Raw genomic sequence first — 23,327 nt, 5'->3', positions numbered from 1 at the left:
ACACACAAACCTCCCAACTGTATTCAGCGGGACAGTCCTGTTATGGGAGCAGAGTGTATGCAGAGCAAAAATAGATGCAGTGCGCATGCGCACAGCATCTATTCACAGCATGAGGGGGGAGCCTGGGGGAGCCCAGCATCTCGGAGATGCTGGGCACGCCTCTTAGTGATGTAAATGGGGCGTTCTGCTAGGCCACGCCCCTTTCTGGGAGCGCGTGCGGCTGTCCCGGATTTATATTATCAAATGTTGGGAGGTATGTATGTGTATATATATATATAAATATATATATATATATATATATATATATGTGCATACATACTTGTGAAGAGTTTGGCACTATGTAGGAACGTAAATAAATTAGTATTGATAGTCAAACAGGTTGCAAACAACAAAGATACCCCATCGAAAGGAACAGGCAGCACTCAACGGATGTTAATCTACAGGGGCATGAATCAGGAATGAAAATATAGCGCTATGGATTGTTTGAGGTGGGGGGGCCCTAAACTGTTTTTTTGCCTAGGGCCCCATGAATTCTAAATCCGGCTCTGGACGGGAGTCAGCGCGGCTGGCAGCTGTCACTGGGGAGCAGACGGGAGTCAGGAGAGGCTGAGCAGTGGATACTGTGGCTCAAAAACATAGTAAGTGCAAGCCCTATGAGGTGGGGGAGTTGTAGATGCTGAAGAAAGTTATATTCTTAAAGAGCATATTTTTTTTTCATGCTGTGTGGGAGAATCTGAGTGATTAGGGAGAGCTGTGTGTGTGTGGGGGAGGTCTGTGAGATGGGGGATGTGCGTGTGGCGGTGGGTCTGGGTGAGATGATGGATGTGTGTATATGGGGGGTGGTCTGTGTGAGATGGTGGACTTGTGTGTATGGGGCGGAAGTCTGTGTGAGATAATGGATGTATGTGGGTGCAGTGCTGTGTATGTATGTGAGCCGGGGAGCTGAGTGAGGGGATAGAAAGCTGTTACGGGAGATCTGAGAGCTGTGTGTGTGTATGGGGGGGAGAGGATCAGAGTGAAGGGAGAGAGCAGTGTGATGGATATCTAAACAGACTGTATTTATATATAAATTAATATGGGGCCCCAGACTGGCATATTTATTGATTATTGGGTCCTAGTCCCGATAATATTTTTTTATTGCGGCTATTTGCATGTGCGCGTATATATATATTGATAGATATATATGCACCTTATTTATTTTCCATTTTCTCGGGGGAAGGGGGGTGGGGCGCATAACTCTAACTTGTCTCCAGGCGACTGGGGTGAACTTACGCCACTGTATTATGTCACCACGCTGGAATGAAATGACAGTTGGTATGTACTCTGACATCTCCCATACATAGGAGAGAGTGTGGGGGGCGGTGTGAAAATTCGGGGGAGGGAGAAATAATGGGTGTTAAGAAGGAGAAAGATGAAGAGAAAGAGTGGGTGTGGGAAATGGAGGCAGAAAAAACAATAAATGTATAAAAGCCAGGCAACATTCGGCATTTAAGCTAGCGTATATAATATTCCTCTTGTATGACACTATGGAACCAAGTTGTGGCACTTTCTAAATAAAAAATAATAATAATAATTATTATATAATATATATTTATATGCTTGTGTATATAAGCTTATACTACCTAGAAAAATAACTAAGAAATTATTTACAATATACAAATGTGCAAAATAAATTCTGGTTCTGGAGTAATAAAAGAGGGAAAGATATTCCCTGTAATTGGTATTTAAGTAATCGGAGGGGTCCCTGGGAATGGTGGTGTTTGGAATAGTAGTTTTGGATGCTGTGCAACAAGTAAATTTTACTTTACATGATGCAGCTGAATGTTGAGTTTTCAGATGTTGCTAGAAATCAAGGAATAAACATTAGTCAAGATAACAAATGTTTGGAGAAGATAGGAGAGACTGTGACGCAGGAAGATAAATCTGTCCTTAAAATTGGTTCAAAGTTACTCAAGAACCAATAGGGGGAATTAGCACAATGTTTTTGTGTGTTTGTGTGTGTGCATAACGCAATGGTCACAGGTCTTAAGGCTGGCTATCATTGTGAATATGTGTACTTGACAAACAGCCCTTCATCATACAATAACATGTGGAGGTTATAAGGACAAGGGTTTAAAGGGAAAGACAGTAATTGCCATAATCTAAATCGTCCAAAGTTTTTCAGCAGATTTATTTTTAATGGAACATTTGCTTGCTGTTAAATCAATGCCAATGCTGACATTGTAACAGATAACAATTCAATGCTTTTGTTGGAGATGTCTCTATATGGTTATCTGACCATTCTGTGGCTCACAGACAGTTTTCACCATTTTACAGCCGTTACTTGCACTTTTTTCTACTGTTCCAAAAAAAGTTCAAAAACCCCTCTCCCTTCAATACAACATCTCAAAAGTACCTGTACCACATCATATACACCTCCACATACCCAGGGCTGCCATCAGAAGTTGTGGGGCCCAGAAGGGCCGCCATCAGGGGGGGACTGTCAGGACTACTGTCCCGGGCCCGGACACTCTGACAAAAAAAGGGGGCCCGGCCAGCTCCTACCACCCGCCCGCCGCCGCTGCTTCTTTGGATGAATGGGGCCACCTAACCCACCCCTGCTTCCTGGTCCCCAAGGGAGCCTGCCGTCTGCTGCGAACGAGGTGCCTATCCACCCCTTCTGCCGATGCAACTTTATTGTACATCGGTAGAAGAGGCAGACAGGCCTCCCGTTCATGGCAGGCGCTGGGCTCCTTATCCGGTGCGTGTGACGTCATTACGTCACCGCGCTCTAATGAAGAAGAGAGGAGCCGCGCCATCACCAGCCTGGCCCTGGACCTGGAGCAAAGTTCCGGGGTAAGATTTATATGCTGCCTAGACAGGGGCTGCAAGAACACTGCGCAGGGCTGGAGAGAATATATATATATTGTATGTACTGTAATATATATATATATATATATATATATATATTATGTACTGTATGTATGTATAATGTGTGTATAGATATATATATATATATATACTGTGTGTGTATGTATGTATGTATATGTATGTACATAGATATACTGTGTGTGTATATATATATATATATATATTATTTTTTTTGTGTGTGTGTACTGTGTTTGTGTATATATATATATTATAATATATGTGTGTGTGTGTGCGTCTACTATGCACATATGCTGCATGTGCAGATGCAATTGTATATACCGATATACAGGGGTATGCGGCCGGTGTGGCCACACATGGCGGGATCACCTGGGGGGTGGTATTAAGTGTGCATACTTTGGGGGGCCCTGCCCTGCCTATTTTGTCAGTCCCGGGCCCCATAATTTCTGATGGCAGCCCTGGGGCCCAGGACTGACAAAATAGACGGGGCCCCTGCATTTGTGCAACTCCAGCACTGCAGTCTCTCTCGAGTTACAGCCATACTCCCTTCTGTCTCCCCAGCCAGCCAAGCCCCTTCTGTCTCCCCTGCCAGCTCCCACCCCACCCCTTCTGTGTCCCCTGCCAGCCCCCTCTTCTGAGTCCCTTACCAGCTCCCCCCCCACACCCCTTCTGTGTCCCCTGCCAGCCCCCTTTCTGTGTGAAATTTAAATTACAAGTTTTCAAGTGCACGACCCAGTCATGGAAGCTAGTTGTCCCTCCATCCCTCACTTTAATATCTAATACTGGAGAGAATATGGCAGCAGGTTTTTGTTTATATTTCCCCATATCCCAGCCCCAGTTCTGTGTCCCAGCCCCCACACTTACCTTCTTGTTATTGCTCCTCATGTTTTTATTACAGATCTTCGCCGACCCCTGTGGTTTGGTTTTGGATCTGTATCTCCACTGGTTTAGGATCTGGATTGGTTTTGCCAAAACCACCATTGCAGGTTTTGTTTTTTGATTTTTGGTTTGGGATCTGAATTTATTCTAAAAAAATATTATTAACCTCAATAACATTTATTTCCAGTAATTTCCAATCAATTTTGACCACCTCACAATATTGATTTTTTTTCATCTAGTTTAGGGCCAAAAGGTTGCATCCAGCTAGCTGGCTGACTAAGCTAAGCGACACAGTGGGCAGCACTAACATGTGGAAGTTTAGCTTCCAACTTCCAACACGGATACAGTGTGTTATACAGGTTGGATTGGATACACCAATAGTGCACTTACTGTGACAGCAGTGCTAGCAGTGCTGGCAGTGCGGGGTGCTGGCGGTGTCCTCAATGCGAGAGTGCCAGTGGTATCCTCAATGCAGAAGTGCCATCAGTGTTGGCAGTGTGGCGGTGATGGCAGAGTAGGAGTCCTGGCAGTGTCCTGAGTGCATAGTGCCGGCAGTGTCAGCAGAGTGGGGGTGCCCTGGGTGTGGGAATAGCGGCAATGCGGGGTCGCTGCTGGCATTCTCAATACGTGGGGCAGGGGTGCTGGCAGTGTCCTTAGTACAGGGTGCCGGTGTTGTCGGAAAAACGGGTGTGAGCGGTGTCCTTAGTGCATGTGTGCTTACAGTGTCGTTAGTTCAGGGGTGCTGGTGGTGTCTTCAGTGTGGGAGTGCCGGCAGTGTCGGTAGTGTGGGGTTGCTGATGGTGTCCTCAGTACGTGGGGAGTGCGGAGGTGCTGGCAGTGTCCTCAGTGCAGGATGTTGGCAAAGCGGGGGTGCCAGCGGTGTCCTCAGTGCACGTGTGCTGACAGTGTCGGCAGTGCAGGGGTGCCGGTGGTATCCACATTGTGGGAGTGTCGGCAGTGTCACCAGTGTGGGGTCGCTGACTGTGTTCTCAGTACATGGGGCAGCAGTGCAGGGGTGCTGGCAGTGTCCTCAGTGCATGGTGTCGGCAGAGCGGGGGTGCCAGTGGTGTCCTTAGTGTGGGGGTCCTGATGGTGTCAGCAGTGCATGGGTGCCGGTCATAGGCGTCTTTATAATGGGTGCAAGGTGTGCGGTGCACACGGGCCCCTGGGCCCAAGGGGCCCACACCGCACACAGTTAAAATTAAACTTACCACTCCACAGATCCCGAAGTGTTGCTCCGTAGTGCCTTAACGGCACTGCAGAGCAGCAAACACTCACTGGGAAAATGGCGGTGGCCGTTTTCCCAGTGATCTGCGCATATGCAGAAAAGATGTCCCCAGGAAAGTAGGCGCGAGCACCATTTTCCTGAAGACCTGCGAATGCGCAGTAGATTCTGGCATTAAGCCAGAATCTACAGCGCTAAAAGTTCGCTGACAGAGAGGAGGGGGCTCGTGTGCAGCCTCCATTTGGGCCCCCTCCTCCTCTCTTAAAATGAGGTGGTGTCCTCAATGCAGGGTGCCAGCAGTGTCGGCAGCAGGGGATGCTGCCAGTGGGGGTCGGCAGCAAGGGGTGCCAGTGGTGTTGGCAGCGGGGGGTGCCGGCGGTATCAGGCAGCAGGGGATGGGTGGGCGGCATCTTTCATACTTCCTGTGCCCATATTCAATGGGCTTAATGCTGTTTGGCTGAGAGCCGTAACAGACGGCTCTCTCAGTCAATTAACTTTAAGCCTTCTCAATGCAAAACCGCACGATCCGACAGCAGGGTTGCAAGGTTTTCCTTTGGAGAGGGGCAGGCAGGGAGATCCGAGCTGTGGCTTGGATCACACCGGATCCATGAAATTCGTGTTGGTCCGGTTCTGTGAGAACCAGACCTGCTCATCCCTACTTTTTATTGACCAAATTATGCTATTAAACCCCTCCAAGTGCATGATTATTCATTAGGAGGAGTGTACTGCACTGTAGACCTGATTCAGTCCTGATCACAAGTGCAACTATGGATGCAGATCGAGCAATTATTTGCCATTGTGCATGCATATAAGCCGCACTGTGCATGCACAGCGATTGCAATGTGACTACGGATGCACAGAGGAATCCATCGCAAAGTGAGTAACAGGCTGATAGGATTTGAGGGTGGTGACAAGAGGATGGTTGGAAGAAAGCAGACATGTCTGGCCGTTTCCTGGGCATGTATAAATTAACCACTGTGATTGCATACACAGCATGAGAGCTCTCTGCATGTGAGGAGACTTGCAGTGTCTGCGGCTGGTCAGATCTGTTGAAAATGCTGCCTGGCGATTTGCATGGATGGTACCGATGTTTACGCAGAAGATCGACATTGGATAGATGTGAGAAAGCTGTAATGGCTGTCTTTATGTCGGCTGAGTTTTGGTAAGCATTAGCATATTTTCGCAGCTGCATTCCATGCAAATTGTTAACTTAAAATAATTATTTTCCCTTCCGCTTTACCTACTCATGGGGGTGCGCTCAAAAAAAATGCAAATTTCATCCAGAAAATCATTGCGAGCTTGGAGTTGGATTGCAAATGAAATTTCACAGTACAAGTTCACCGTGAGAACACCTCGCACCTAATTAGAATAACTACCTTGTGTCAAGGGGGCTGGGCCGGGTGGTGGAGGCAGCATATAGACACAACATAAGTACAGTACATTCCTGTTCACGAAAAGAGGTTTTCTTACTGTCATTTTAATCTAAAACATAGCATGGTACTGTCATCACCAATTGCCACTAAAAAGTAAAGACAGGCTGTTTGGTTTTTACAAAATCTGAACACACCTGAATACCACAGATAATACACATTAAATAAAAATACACATGAAAATACACATAACTGTATCAGATGGCTGTGAACAGAAACAGTAACAACAAGGAGGTTGAAACAAACTACTGCTACATAGTTTCAAACAATGTATAGATTTAAAATTTGTATTCATTCTGTGTTCACAGCTGAAAAATGTAAATATAAATAGTTCTGTTCCACAAGTCCATAAACAATATAGAGGCTTGTTCTTATATAAGTCCCAATAGAGTGCACCTGGTTAATGTTCAGTAGGTATATGTCAATAGCAAATAGCCAGGTGAAGTAATAGTCTGCACAGCATGGGTTGCAAATGTCAAAACTGTCTTGGATATGGCACTTATAATCGGAGCGATGTTGTTGAAAAACAATACCGCTATGGTTGAAGTTACTGCAAGGTAACTGATGAGAAGCTCCGACAGGAATGAGATCATTTGCCACCTCTTGCTCCGTGTGTGGGGGATTGGACACCGGTATCACCTGCAGTGCTGCGTGTGTAGGGCCTGCACGCTGTGCACGGTGTGCTGGCCCTCAGCGCTGATGCCGATGCCGTTCTCTTATGTTGGTATAGCGGTACAGGTAGGGGCGGTAATGATAACACCCGCTGCCGTTGCTGGAGCTACTATGTTGTAAGGGCACTGCGGTCTTCTTCTGTAGTTTGCACTCCGGCTTCCCTCCCTCTCATACAGTGGTAACGTGGGAAAGATCTGTTGTATGAGCCATGATAGAGAATAGGCTCAATGCATTTCTGTGATTGCAGCACCTTCGTCAGTAGGATAGTGACTAAAAATTATTAAAATGTTGGAAAATTTATATATAGACATTAACAATGGTTGTATAACTTTGTGGAACAAAAGCTTACCTTTATGTAATGGTGTAGTAGGGCTTGTTTTTGTTGCTTGTTTCACCTGTAATAACAAATAGTTGTAATTTTGTATAAAGCAATTTAATTTCATATTTAGTGTAAACTTTTAACAATAATATACCTGAAGTCGATTGTTGGTCTACTGAATTGTGGATGCGCTCTTGACCTACATTTAATATAGAAATGGAAAACTTACTCCATGGAACATGTAGTTTTACATTTATTTATGTATCTATATACTGACATACCATGTGCAGGATTTGGTACAACTAAAGTGTCTGTGTCCAGCAATGCCAAAAACTGCCATGGGAGAGAAATGATCTCTCAATTTCTTCTCCCAATCCACCAACTCAATAACCAATGGAGGTCCACCACCGGTTCCCTTGTCATATTGATGAAGAAAGGACAACTTCGTTTTGACAGTTATTTTGCAATCAGAGAACCTCTTCTTATCAAACATAGGCACTGCCAGGACATCTACCAACTGATATAACTGCATCTGCTATTCTTCTCCATATTGCTTTACGGCATTCAATTCCATAGCTACGGCCGTTGGGTCGTCCAAAAAGGAAGGAGTAATTATAAAGAACTCCATCAATCAGGGCCTCATTTTTTTCTGAAAAATGCTTCAATCTTTTCTTTATTTGTTTCCTTTTTTCTGTGTATTTTGATCCCACTGCAGTTCTTGTACACTGGAACAATTTGAGCTGGCTAGATCATACTCAACATCCCCCTCCCCGCAGCTTGAGGTACAAGACATCTGAAAACCAGATTGAAGGTAAATACAGGTTTAATTTAAGGAGATATGGCACTGGCGACAATAAAGAATATTAATGTGGAGCCTGTGAGTCATTTTTGGTTTAATGTTAAATTGCAATGGAGTGCAGTTACTTATTTGATTGTTACTAGGCATGAGCGGGTTCGGATTTAAGAAATCTGAAGCCCCCCCCACCGATCCGAGCCGGGAACCAAGTCTGGCTCAGGTTTTCCCGGAACAAGGCAAAACGTCGGATTCTCGCGGCTTAGCCGCACTTATCGATATCACATAAATGGAGGACAAAAATTTGGAGGATAAAATAGGGAAAGATCAAGAACCACTTCCTCCTAGTGCCGAAGCTACTGCCACTAGTCATGACATAGACGATAAAATGCCATCAATGTCGTCTGCCAAGGCCGATGCCCAATGTCATAGTAGAGGGCATATAAAATCCCAAAGTTCAGGAAAATGACCTTAAAAATAAATTTCAATCATCTGAGCAGAAACGTAAATTTACCAATATGCCATTTACAACACGGAGTGGCACGGAACGGCTAAGGTCCTTCATGACTAGTGGTTCAGTGTCACATGACGATGGAAGCCCTCCTCCTCCCGCTAGAAAAATGAATCGAGTTAATCTGGCAAAAGCACAGCAAAGAACTGTACTAATTCTAAGAAGATATCACAAATCCCCAAGGAGAGTCCAAGTGTGGCGACGGATGCGATGCCTGACCTTCCCAACACTGGACTGGAAGAGATGGCTCCTTCCACCATTTGTACGCCCTCTGCAAGTGCTGGAAAGAGCACCCACAGTCCACTTGCTAATATTCAAATTGAAGACGTTACTGTTGAAGTACAACAGGATGAGGATATTGGTGTAGCTGGTGCTGAGGAGGAATTTGACGAGGAGGATTCTGATGGTGAGGTGGTTTGTTTAAATCAGGCACCGGGGGAGACAGCTGTTGCCTGTGGGATGAAAAAGCCCATCATGATCATGCCTGGGTAGAAGACCAAACATTCCACCTCCTTTGGTCTGGAAATATTTCTATCCAAATCCAGACAACAACTGTCTTGCCAAATGTACCGTATGTAATGGTGGAATAAGTCGGGGTAGGGACGTTAACCACTTATGAACATCCTCCCTTATACGTCACCTGCAGCGTGTTCATAAAAAGTTACTGTCAAGTTCAGAAACTGTGGCTAACACTGTAAGCAGTCCAGAGACATCTAAATCCCTTTGTCCTGTTGTATCCAAGCACCTGCAGACCACACCGTCAACTCCCTCCACGTCAATTTCCTCCTCAGTCAGGATCGGAAGTAGTCCTGCAGGCCATGTCACTGGCATGACTGACTCTCCTATCCGGGATTCCTCCAGAGGATCCTGCATTGCTACGCCTACTGCTGCTGCTGTTGCTGATGGGAGTCGTTCATCATCCCATAGAGAAATTAGGAACACCACTACTTCTTTTACTAAGCAATTGACCCTCCAACAGTCCTTAGTGAGGAGGATGAAGTACAACAGCAGTCATACTAGAGCAAAGCGGATAACTGAGGCCTTGACAGCTATGTTGGTGTTAGATGCGCGTCCAGTATCTGCCATTAGTGCAGTGGGATTTAGACAATTGATGGAGGTAGTGTGTCCCAAAACCCATCTAGATTCCACTTCACTAGGCAGGTAATACCGAGAATGTACAGAGACGTCAGAAAAAGTGTCTTCAGTGTCCTGAAAAATGCCCAATGTCCACTTAACCACAGACATGTGGACAAGTGGAAAAGGGCAGACTAAGGACTATATGACTGACAGCCCACTGGGTAGATGTATCGCCTTACGCAACAACAGCAGTGTCACCAGTAGCAGCATCTCAGAAATGCCAGCTCGTTCCAAGGCAGGCTACGCTGTGTATCACCGGTTTCAGTAAGAGGCACACCGCCGACAACCACTTAGAGAAACTGTGGGAAATCATCGCCTAATGGCTTACCCCACTTAGACTCTCCTGGGAATTTGTGATATCTGACAACGCCACCAATATTGTGTGGGCATTACATCTGGACAAATTCCAGCACGTCCCATGTTTTGCTCACACTATAAAATTGGTGGTGCAGAATTTTCTGAAAAATGACAAGGGCATGAAGGAGACTCTTTGGGTGGCCCAAAAAATTTCTGCCCACTTTTGCCATTCAGCGACTGCGTGCCGAAGACTGGAGCACCAGTAAACACTCTTGAACCTGCCCTGCCATCACCTGAAGCAAGAGGTTGTGACGAGGTGGAACTCAACCCTCTATATGCTTCAGAGGATGGAGGGGCAGCAAAAGGCCATTCAAGCCTATACATCCATCTATGACATAGGCAAAGGAAGGGGTATGCACCTGACTAAAGCGCAGTTGAGAATGATTTCTGTGTTGTGCAAGGTTCTCCAGCCCTTCGAACTTGCCACAGATGAAGTCAGTTCAGACACTGCCAGCTTGAGTCAGGTCATTCCCCTCATCAGGCTTTTGCAGAAGCGGCTGGAGAAAGTGAAGGAGGAGCTAAGACGGAGCGAATCCACTCAGTATGTGGGACTTGTGAATGAAGCCCTTCATTCGCTTTGCCATGATTTGAGGGTTGTCAATCTGTTGAAATCAGACCACTACATTTTGGCCACCGTGCTCGATCCTAGGTTTAAAGTCTCTCTTTCTGGTGGACACAAGCCTGCAGAGGTGCAAAGACCTGCTGGTGAAAACACTGTCAGCTGAAGCGGAACGTGACATGTCAACAGCTCCTTCATTTTCTCCCGCAACTGGGCTGCCAGGAAACAACTGGCAGTGATGCAGGGCAGGCAGGACCAAGTTTGGACATCTGGTCCGGACTGAAGGACATGCCAACAATTTCTGACATGTCTACTGTCACTGCATATGATACTGTCACCATTGACAGAATGGTGGAGGTTTACATCGGTGACAGGATCCAGGTAGGCATGTCAGACAGTCCGTACTTGTACTGGCAGGAAAGAGAGGAAATTTCGAGGCCCCTGTACAAACTGGCTCTATTTTACCTAAGTTGCCCCCCCCTTCAGTGTGTACTCCGAAAGAGTTTTTAGTGCAGCCGAGAACCTTGTCAGCAAAAGGCGTAGGAGGTTGCTTCCACAAAATGTGGAGAAGATGATGTTCATCAAAATTAATTATCAATTCTTCCAGTAAGACCAGCCTCCAGAGAGTACAGAGGGACCTGTGGTGGTGTATTCCAGCGGGGACAAATTAATACTCTGTGAGGATGAGGACAACACTGAAGAGGGTGAGGAATCGGTGGATGAGGAGGATGAGGATGACATCTTGCCTCTGTAGAGCCAGTTTGTGCAGGAACAGATTAATTGCCAGCTTGTTTTGTGGGGACCCAAACGAAGCAATCATTTCAGCTACAGTCATGTGGCAGACCCTGGCGCTGAAATGATTGGTTTGTTAAAGTGTGCATGTCCTGTTTATTCAGCATAAGTGTGGGTGGGAGGGCCCAAGGACAATTCCATCTTGCATTTCTTTTTTTTCTTTGCAGTATATACTCTTTGGGGCCTAGTTTTTCAAACTGCCATCCTGTCTGCCACTGCAGTGCCACTCCTAGATGGGCCACATGTTTGTGCCGCCCACTTTTGTCGCTTAGCATAGTCATCCAGCTACCTCGGTGCAACCTTTTGGCCTAAAAACAATATTGTGAGCTGTTCAGAATAGACTGGAAATGAGTGCAAATTGATGTTATTGAGGTTAATAATAAAATCGTAGGAGCAAAAAAAAAAACAAATTCTGTGATTTTAGCTGTTTTTATGCTTTTTTCGAAAAAAAATACAGATCCAAAACCCAAAACATGGAAGGGTGGTTTTGGCAAAACCAATCCAGATCCAAAACACGAAGAAAGATCTAGATCCAAAACCAAAACACAAAAAGTGGCCGGTGCACACCTCTAATTATTACCTTGTGGAATGTCTTCAATATCAACAATAAATATTTCCTTATCTGCTACAATTTGTATGTGTATGCGTGTGTGTGTGTAAGAGAGCATGTGAGCTCCAATGTGATCACATCAGTAGGACAATAATTATGTAAAGGAGGTTACAGCTCTTGTTAGTATTTGTAAGCAACTATACCCGAGTGAAGACAAAGCAAAGTCAGTATATGATGCAGCACAAGAGTATATACAAGCATTAGCACACATGATCTAGAACCTTACAATACTATAAAAATGGTCCATGCCAAACCACTGGCCAGGCATTAAAAGTTTATAAATCAATCACATAACTGGCTTTCATAAAAGATAGATACATAACCCAAAGTCATAAGCGGGTGTGAGAACATACAACTGGAGTCCTGACCAAGCTTTTTGACCACCTGGAGGAGGATATCAAAGAGGACAGTTGAATCCCTGGATTGGCACTTTCTTCTAGCAGATATGTTTCCTTACATTTATAAGATGGTACGGATCAAACTTGGATGGATTTATGTATGCTGTCATGTTCAGGTTTGCTACATGCTTTCCTTGATATTTGTTTCTCTAAGTGCATTTATTAATTATTATTTTTAATGTACTTGGTGGTGTTTCACTATATACAATTATTTTTGTTTTTGGGGATTCGAACACTGCAAAATTTCTGAAAGCAGGAAAGGAGTTATTTTGAGAATGTTGGAAGTATCCAAGAAGAGTGATATATATACAGCGCTATATAGTAAAGTACATTTGATTTTCATGCAAAACATGGAAAGTGACTTTCGAATGCATAACTGTGGACATGCTGGCAAGACGCTCCACACATCACTACAGCCTGGACCAGACATGGACTGACTGACATGACTTATTGTTGTGCAAGTTAAATACTGTACACCATCATTCCAAGATAAGAGCACATCCCAAGCTAACAAAGGAACATTTGTATTCAACTTTATGGATGGAGCAAAAAAGAAAATTGAAAGGTGGTGCACAGAAACTATGTGAGAAGAAAAAGCAGCTGCTGGCCTCAGAAGCAGAAAAGTGTACCAAGTTGACCAACCTTTTTAAGGTTAGTGCTACTAGTGAACCTTCAATGGCACAGCAAATGGTACCAATAGATGAAAGAGGATTACAGCTGCAGTTTAGCTGGACCTTCAGAAATAACACAGGTATCAAAAGAAGGAAGACAAAAAGAAACTGCAAGTACAAGTGCAGAGTGCCTACTGAAACCTACACATTGATAGAAGGAAGAACAGAGGAATCGGAGAGCTCTTCCTCTGATGTGGAACTCACAACTCAGAGGACAGAAACGGAGTTATCCTGGGGAATATTGGATAACCAACATGCAAATGAAGTTGCAAATATTTTTGATAGGCCAAAGGAAAATGAGAGAGCTTCATTTTTTCAATCACATCCAATACAACCAATGAATGACAACTGTCTCCCTGCTGGTATTTCTACGGTAAAATGGTTCTAAACCTTCTTGGATATCCTACAGCAAATCATCAAATGCATTATACTGAAAATAGTGTGTTTATAGATGGAATGAAAGACTGGATGCATACTTACCAACGCATCAATGAACATGAGACCAGCAAACAGCACACTACTTGTGCAGAGGCTCATATGCAAACTTTGAAGAACAAAGACATTGTAAAATTACTGTTTTCAGAGCAACATCAGAAAAGAAGAGAGGAGATTAAATGTAACATACAGGTAATGGAAAGGGTTGTTGAAGATATCAAACTGATTGGAAAACGAGGTTTGAGCTACAGAGGAAGCAAATCTGAAGCTGCATATGCATTGGATGATTCGCTATTAGACCATGGGAACTTCCTTGAATTGCTGATTCTACTTAGCAAATATGATCCAGTGTTGAAGAGACATTTGGACAAAATAGTCATGGTAAGTCAGCAGGCACACAGATCGGGAAGTAAATGGCATGGAAGTTTATTAACATTCATATCAAAAACAATGGCAAACATTGTCATCCAGGTGATTGCTGGCTTAATTAAGAAAATTATTGCAGATGAAGTAGGGGAAGCTGGTATGTATACTGTACAGCTGGATACAATGCAAGATATATCAGCAAAGGACCAATGTTCGATTATAATTTGGTATGTGGACAAACTGAAAGGCATCCAGGAAAGACTGCTGGCAGTTGTCAATTGTACAGATTCCACAGGGAGAGGGTTCCTTGAACTTTTGAAGGGAGTACTCGGGGGAAATGGCTTGGATATAAGTCACTGCAACAGATGGAGCTGCAAATATGCAAGGGATATACAATGGCTTTACTACATGGCTTACCAATGAATCACCAGGACAATTGCATGTGTGGCCATATATTAAATCTTGTAATTAGTGAAGCAACTCGCCAGGGCCGAACTGGGACTAAAAATAGGCCCTGGCATTTAAAGCACAAAGGCCCACCATGCATCAGCACCTGGCTCCTGGTATAATCTCCTCCGTTTACTATTCCTGACTCCTCCTACTTCTTAGTCTATGCTTTTAGAATTAATATTAGAACAACCTACAAGTATACATCGTTATCTGTATTAAAATACATACAACAGAGGACATTCTGCAGGAGGGGATTCAAACATGTGCCATAGTCAGACATTTGGTTGGTTCTGTTAGGTAAAGCTGGCACTTCATTGGTGGAGGTCACACACAAAGAAAAGTAAAGGCATTTTGCCAATTGATGATCCCTAGCTTAGCAGTTGTAGAGGAATGGATTGTGATTACTGTAGGAATTTTTTAGGGCAGGGGTGCTGCACGCAGAGGAATACACATCCGTGCACACCACAGCAGAGCTATTACTACACATTTTGGTGCCCTGTGTGCATAAAAAGCATTGGTGCCACCATACATATGTGCAGAAAAGAGTGCGCACCGAAGGCGCGCATAAAAAAAAAACAGGTTTGGTCCCCCTGGAAAGGGGCGTGACCATAGATTAGTACCACCAATTCAAATGATGCCACACAGTAGTGTCCCTTAGTCACATTAAACTGCACAGTAGTGCCCGTTCGTCACATTACACCACACAGAAGTGCCCCTTCGTCACATTAGACCGTACAGTAGTATCCCTTATTCACGTTACGCCACACAGAGCCCATTCACGTTATACCACACAGAGCCCATTCATGCTACGCCACACAGTAGTAGTGCCCCTTATACAATATGACTTGCACAGTACAAGGGAACGGGTTGTAGTTAGCATCCCGGCATGTGGGATGCAGACAGTCAAAATATTGGTGCCGGGATCCCGAAGGTAAGTATCAGGGGTTAGGTTTAGAGGTTAGGCACTAGGGGAAGGGTTAGGTTTAGGCACTAGGGGGGAGGTTAGGTTTAGGCACTGGGCAGGGTTGGTTAGGGGTAGAGCTAGGCAGGTTACCATGTGGTGTCGGGATTCTGACTGACTGGATGCAGCTGTCAGTATTCTGACCGGCGGCATCCCAACTGCCGTTTCCCATACCCAACTGCAAGGAACTGGTACAGCGGAAGTGAAGAGCACCAGGGGACAAGCAGCACCCTGTGCAATAATGTTTTGGAGCGCACCCCACCTCGTCACTTAGCACCCTGTGTGTATATATATATATATATATATATATATATAAACATGTTGAAGGGCCAGCACTTCTGCACTAGTTGAATTTGTAGTGCGTCCGTTGCCCCCCAAATTAACTCTTCAGCCAACCAAGAGGCATAAACATACAAGGAACAGGCGGCACTTGTGACGAGTTGTCAAATAAGGCACACCACACCTGCTTGTTGCACACATGAGTGCCGCCTGTTCCTTGTATAATAATATATTATGTGAGAGAGTATGGAAAAAGATATGGTGACATTCAGAGTCTTAAGCAAAGTCACACAGGACAGGTCCGAAAACATTGATATGCTAGACTAGTGGTTCTCAAATAGTCCTCAGGACCTCACACAGGTCATGTTTCCAGGTCACCCAGCACGTGCACAGGTGTAGTCATTACTCACTGACACATTTTAAAAGATCCACAGGTGATTCTGTGAGGAGACATGAAAAACATGCACTGTTTGGGGGTCCTGAGGACTGAGCTTGAGAACCTGTGTGCTACACTACACAATACTGTTAATAATTTGGCCGATCCATCGCATCAGAACGACAAATCGTCAATATTGTGCAGTGTGGATGCACTACATTGTGTAGTGCGCGCTCCCGTGGGGTCATCAGCCGCATTGCCTGATCTTTTGTACATGCAGTAAAATCAGGTGATGTGGCTGATGATCCCATGCAGCGCTTTGCGGCGGGGGCCAGCATATCGGGTGGTCGTGCACTGGATCGCTTACGATTCCTAGTGCCACCATATCTTTCTCCATTTTCTGTATTATATGAGACGTAAGGCGGCGTGATGACATCATCCGCTTCCCCGTCTCCACGGCAACATCCGCCAGTGAGGAGGCTCCGAAGCACGGGCGGCAAGGACAATTCCAGGGACCCAATACACAAGTGGACAATATAAAAAATAATGCCCTGTGTATAATATAACTGATGAAACAAAAAAATTTCTAAAAAAAATTAATATAGACAATACTCAGTAGAAAATCAACACCCAATGAATATATAAATCCAAATCTTACCTACCACCACATATAATAAATGATAATATAAAATACACCAAAAAGAAAGGAAACTGGAGTCCAAGATGACCCAAAGGTCGGCTGTCAAAAAACACCACTAGTCAAAAAATATATATATAACACACACATACAGTACATATACTGTAGAGAGAGAGAACACCACTAATCAAAAAATAAATATTTAACACACATATACGAGAGATACATAAATTAAAAAACAAACAAACATAATTTGTAAGTTTGACTTACCCATGAATGGAGACTGGGTTGTAGCTTTGTCACCATTATCTTCACTGTTTCTAATTCTTTATAGTGCAGGCAGCAGGGAAGAGGTGGAATTCGGGTTGCAGGGAGAAGAGGGATTTTGGACTTCAGGGGGGAGGGGGGTTTATGGATGAAGGGGGAAGGTGGGTTTCTGTCTCCAGGGGAAAGGGGGATTTGAGCTGCTCTGCAGGGGAAGGTGGAAACGTTTATGTCTGCAGGGGACAGGGGGGGAGGGGTGGATCGGGCTGCACTTAAGGAGGAAGATGGGTTCTGTCAGCAGGAGGGAGGAATCGGACTATATTGTAGAGGAGAGGCTTCTAGCTACAGGGAGAAGGTGGTTACAAGCTGCACTACAGGGGGGAGGGGGGCATCTGGCTGCAGGGGGAAAGTGGATGTCACTCAGCAGTGAGGTTTATTTTGCGCTGCACTGCAGGGCGGAAGGGGGTTTCTGGATGCAGGGCAAGGGGAGTTTGTCTTGTCTCCAGGGGAAAGGGAGGATTTGGGCTACACTAGTACAGGGGAATGTGTGTTTATGTCTGCAGGGAGAAGGGAAGGGGGGGAATTGGGCTGGAATTCAGGGGAAGGTGGGTTTCTGTCTGCAGGGGGAAGGAGGGGGGAATCAGGCTGTATTGTAGAGGGGAGGCTTCTAGCTGCAGGGGGAAGGGGGGGATCGGGCTGTTTTGTAAGGGAACAGGAAAGGAGGCTAATAGCTGCTGGGGGAAGGGGGGGTCAGTTTGCCGCGGGGGAAAGGGGGGTAAAATCTGCACTACAGGGGGAAGGGGGGTTAAAATCTGCACTACAGGGGGGAAGTGGGTGTCAGCCTGCAGTGGCAATGGGGAGGACTAGGGATTCAGAAGGAGGGAAGGTTGCAGTGCTCAGAGTCCTGATTGAAAGCAAGTCTAGTGAGATGTTGGTGCAGCATCCCACGAGACCTATACTGTGTGTGGGGGAGGGGAGGGCAGCAGGTCCAGCTAAGGTGGAGGTTGAGCAGGCTGGGGCACGGCAACTGGAAGGATGTCAGCCAGGGTTCACAGCTAATACTCGAGGAGCTGCCATGCAGAAGCTCTGGTATTGAGCCTCTGCACCAGGCATCACTCTCACTTCTGGGCCTGGCAGGAAGGTTGGTCTGGCCGCACAACTTCTGTGTTGCCTCACTGCCGCCACCGCGATCTCGCCTGGTGGCACTGCCCGGACCGGTCCATCTGGCCATCAGCCCTTCTAGCATTTGCCAGAACTGCCTGATGTCCAGTCCGGCCCTGCAACTCGTTCACCAATTGCTGCAACATCACTCTTTACTCTTTTAAATGGGATTGCTGTTTTTTTTTAAGGAAATCTTCTAAAGGAATGGATATATGGAATCAGACAAGTGGACAGACTGACGCTGGACGACATCGCAGGCTGCAAACCAATTGGAGAAACATGTTGATGGTCTAAGGATGCAGCAGTGAGCAAAATATTTGGATCATTTGAGAACCCAAGAAGTTCCATATATGTCAATGTAATTCACTCACTCAGTGCAATTGAAGAATCTGAAAACAACCAAATAGATTTAAGAGCAAAAGCTCGAAATTACAAAGAAGCACTTCTTCAATATGATACCATAATTACAGAATTTGTTTATCTACGCGTCTTTAAATTGACAACCCCATTATATAAATATCTTAGACTAGAAAAGATACAACTTGACATCAAAGAGATAAAAAAAGAGTTTCTGATTTTATCGACTGGGCCCAGGGGAACTTGAGCAACGCAGGCCACCACCAAACATTGTCATCCAGTCGATCCTTTCTGCCAAAGAGAATACGGAAGAGAAAAAGCATGCCTGGAGAAACTTCATCTGAAGACCCAATTGCTGATTCATTTAAAGATTTTGAAGTAGGTGTGCATAACCGAATATTGGACACAACCATAGAAAGCCTTAAGGCAAGATTTGAGAAGAAAGAGTTTGACTGGGGCAGTACAACAGTAAAATCGGAACCAGGTGTCCTAAGGCGAGCTCAGGGAGGACAGAAACCTCCCGTGGAGGCAGAAGGAAAAAAGCTTGGCTCGAGGGATCTGACCTGTTTGTCTCCTGTACAGTTTAAAGAGCTAAAAACCTCATTACCTCATGATGCACTTCAAAAGCTGAGTGAAGTCCTTGTGAAGTTTGATGTGCAAATAACGAGAGATTAATTTCAATCAGAGCTGGCGAGTTTGGCAAATAACTAGCAAAGGCTGAAAAGATCTTAGCCTTGAGGAAAATGTGGCAGATTCTGACATCATACTGATGGAAATTGTGAAGTAGCTTACAATGAGTAGAAATCTGTGTGTAGACTATGTAACAACTGTGCAGTATGTGTTTACATGACGCTGGAGTGCTACAAGCTTTTTCTCTGGAGCATACCCAAACAGAACACATACGAATTACCGCCAGACACAAGTCCAGCGGTTCAAATGCCAACAGCAGCTGGCTGACACGGCTGAAAATCCCAATCGTCCCCAGGTAAGTATCAACTAACCTAACCCCCCGAACCCTAACCCTCCTTAGGGGTGCCTAGTCTTCCCCCCAGTGCCTAACCCTAATCCCCCCTCTAAGTTCCTAAACCTAACCCCACCTTCCCTGCCGCCTAAACCTAAGTCCCCGGGGGGGTGCATAACCCTCCCTCCCCTAGCCTAACCCTAACATCCTGGGGGGATGTCTAACCCTAAGTCCCCCCCCAAGGACCCATAAACCTAACCCTCCCCCCCTCCCCACAGCTGTCCACAGCGGTGCCCGGCATCACTTTGATCGGGATGCTGGGCGCCGGTCTCCTGGCGTCGGTATAATGACTGGCGTCTAGAATTAGATGCCTGTCATTTAACCCTCGCTGGGATAAAGCAGTCGGGAAGCCGGCTGTCGGGCTTATGTCAGCCGGCTTCCCGATTGCATACCTACCCAACCATAGGTCTAGCCTACAAATACCTTGTAACACTGTCAACAACTCAAATGGTGTGTGAAAGAAGTTTTTCCACACTGAAATTTATCAAGAACAGACTAAAGAGTACATTTAGGGCCCTCATTCAGAGGCGGTCGTTGGATGCAAGCGGTCGCTCTGAATCAGGCGGCCGCTTGCATCCTGAACGGCCGCCTCCTTGTCGATCGTTAAGCTGTGGGATATCACCCACAGCTCTAACGACTGACATGGGTGATGGTCGCGATGGTCAAGACCATTGCAACCATCGGGCTTACGACCAGACCCTAGGGTAGGGTCTGGGCACTCGTAAGCCCAAGGGAGCTTCCTGCTCTGTTTGAGCAGGAAGTTCCCACTGACATCAGCAATGATGTCAGTGGGGCCGCCCCCAAACGACAAGCGTTCCAACTGGAATGCCTCCGTTTGGCTGGGCACGCCCCCGGCGCCCGCCCAGCAAACGGGGAGAACTGTCACTCAACATCGACAGCTCGCCCCGTCTACTACGAGACCCCTAACAACGGAGTGCCCGTCGTTAGCCGGGTCTCGCGCATGCACACGACGGAGCCGGTTCCGGCGTGGCGCATGCACTGTGGGGCAACATCGAGTCTCGCGAGCGCTCACGACCGACTCTGAATAAGCTTAGTGCACAGCATTTGGAAGCATTTCTTCTGATGCCGGTAGAAAAAGACATTGTGCAACAAATGGATACAGAAAGATTCATCAATATCCTATCATTGTAAAGTCCACTACTATGCAAGGAGTAACCTGCTGTTTTAAAAAATTGGCCAGTGCCAACAAGGTCCCCCCTCATAAGGTTGTGAAGGAGCTGACCGGTTCCCACAAAAAAACAATCCTGATTACCCGCCAAAGGATCAGAACTCATTTTCCTTCCAGTATGGTATAGATGTGGTTTAGCCATTAGGTCTACCATAACGTTACTGCAGTTAGGTTGTGCCCATAGATAGGTTCCCCAATACTAAAGTATCCTGTGACTGTCCATATGGTGGCACAGATATCACCATACCTGTGTGTATATGAGTGTGCATGTTTGTCCTGTCTGCCAAGCCCTGATAGGAGGTGGCCTCTGTGCATATGATGGTCACTAACAGCAGCACTCACGTTTCCCTGGATCATACCCCTGTCATCTCGTCACTGGGTTCTTCTACAGTGAGGTCATGGTTTGTTTTATGTTTAGTGCACCTGTAATTGATTGTTAATACTTTGATGTGTTGTGCTTAGCTAAGGATAGTACACACACACTAGGGGGTCAGTTTTAGGGCCTGTGTGTTGCTAGGCTAGTGTGGATTAGAATACTATCCTATACGTAAGGGTAGTGCAGGATTGAGGGTTGGCTGCTGCTGTGTTCATTCCATCCAGGTGCTGAGATACCATGACTCATCCATCAATGTGATAAGTGTGATGCTGGTGAGTCTCATTCCTGTATGTTGTGTTTGTTTTGTAGGCCTGGTCTGTCTGACACACGTGGGTGTTAGGGCAGTCTGTTTGTTCCCCTGTTCATCTCTCCTTATAGGCGGAGTCTGTTTGAAGCAAGTGGTTGCTAGGACAGACTGAGGACATTTCCTTCGGGATGCTGGCGATCAGGATTCTGGTACTGGGATTCCAACGCTGTCTGGATTTCAGCACGGGTATTTCAGCCGTTGGCATTCAGCATGCCGGGATGCTGACTACATCCCCAACAAATCAGCTTCTGTCATTTTATACTATGCTAAATTAATTACAATTAGAAGCTCATTGGTTGCTTTGGACAATTTCTCCATTTTATATGCAGTCTTATTGTTGACATTCAAAACCATTTGACAGTGTCAATATTCTGAATGTTGAAAACTACATATAGGCTGTCACATTAGACAGGAGATCAGGCGCGCTAAAACAATTGAATACCATAATGTTAACATGTTCTTGTCGACACTGACAACATATCAACATATTCAAAATGTTGACATCAATGTGAAACCACGAGAGGTGTTGTACAAGTGTGGTGTGATACGTTCTTACTAGGTTAGGATAGATTTCTTGCTTCCTCTCAGTTATTCAAGGCCCCATTTATGAACGAAGATAAACACAAGTGACATTTTTTGTTTATTATCACTGTGATACAAATGAATAAGCCACTGTTATTTACCAATACTTACCCCTCCAGCGAGGACCAGTTAAGTCATCCTTGTCTGCGAGGTCCTCCACTTGGCTGCTGGCAGCCTAACGCTGCCAGCAATGGGGATCTTGTGTAATGAGCATGCACAATGGGCTGTCTGCGCATGTGCATGACACGGAGACCCGGCTGTACCTGGTAGGCTTCGCTGAAGCCAGAAAGGCAGCGCCGAGTCCCCATTGTCATCAATCGGGGCCGCATTGCTCTTGCTATCTAAAGATGGTGAGAACAATGCTGTGACAAAAAATGCTGTGGCCTTTAGAGAGGTAAGGAGGGCTATTCACACACAAAGGAAATCACTGTATTTGGTAACAAGCCTGTTTGCAATTTCCATAAGTGTCTCAGAAAACAGTAACACACATAACAGTTGGTTACATTAAATATTAGACCTTCACATAAATAAAAGTATTTATTTTGCAGGAACACTGGAACTTAAGCCTGCAGGAGGAATGAATGGTAAGTTTCACCACTATGCAAACACATACACTTTATGGGATTTACCTAGCATAACCATAACAGTAACATTTGTTGCAATATCTTCTACTCCTACTGGTTACAGTGTTTATTACGGGATGTGGTCAATGTCCCAACCGCTGAGATTCCGGCGGTCAGAATGCCATCGCCGAAATCCCAATACTAGTCAGAATACCGGGATCCTGAAGGTACTGGGGTTAGCACTAAGGGGGGAGGGTTAAGTTTATTTAGGCACTAGGGGGAGGTTAGGTTCAGGCACCAGGGTGGGTTAAAGTAGGGACAAGGGGACAGTTAGAATAATGACACCTTGTTGGTCGGTATCCTAACAGTCGGGACTCTGACCTAGTGCCGGCATCCTGTATGTATTCTGTTTATTACACAAATAGTAAACAACCATTTGTTGTAATCTCCTTTCTACAATGAATCACAAATGCACAAGTATCTATTTACAGACCAGATATATAGTTCTAGTCAGTTGGGTGGTGACAGATGACCTGCCAAATAAGTTAGTTGTGATATTTAACCTTAAATAACTGTAGGAACAGTAATATAGATCATATATATATATATATATATATATTATTACTTTAAGCGAAGTTCAAGTGGCTGCCGCTCAGTGGCGTTAACTTCATCCCAGGTGTCCGGAGGCAAGATAAATGTTGGCGCCCCCCCCCCCAATTTTTTTTTTAAATTTACCATCCCCCCCAGCACATATGCAAGCCTCAGCTATCACTGCCCCCTAT

General features: G+C 45.4%; 1 pseudogene; it reads left to right on the top strand.

The window, feature by feature from the left end:
- The first annotated feature begins 13,090 nt into the window (after nt 1–13,090).
- LOC148473392 (uncharacterized) lies at nt 13,091–14,445 on the top strand (annotated as a pseudogene).
- Nucleotides 14,446–23,327: the final 8,882 nt, after the last annotated feature.

Source organism: Taudactylus pleione, unplaced genomic scaffold, assembly GCF_031769625.1.
Source record: "Taudactylus pleione unplaced genomic scaffold, aTauple2 ptg000923l, whole genome shotgun sequence".
Lineage (NCBI taxonomy): Eukaryota > Metazoa > Chordata > Amphibia > Anura > Myobatrachidae > Taudactylus > Taudactylus pleione.
The sequence above is the reverse complement of the archived record's forward strand: the minus strand, read 5'-3'. Positions and strand labels throughout refer to the sequence as shown.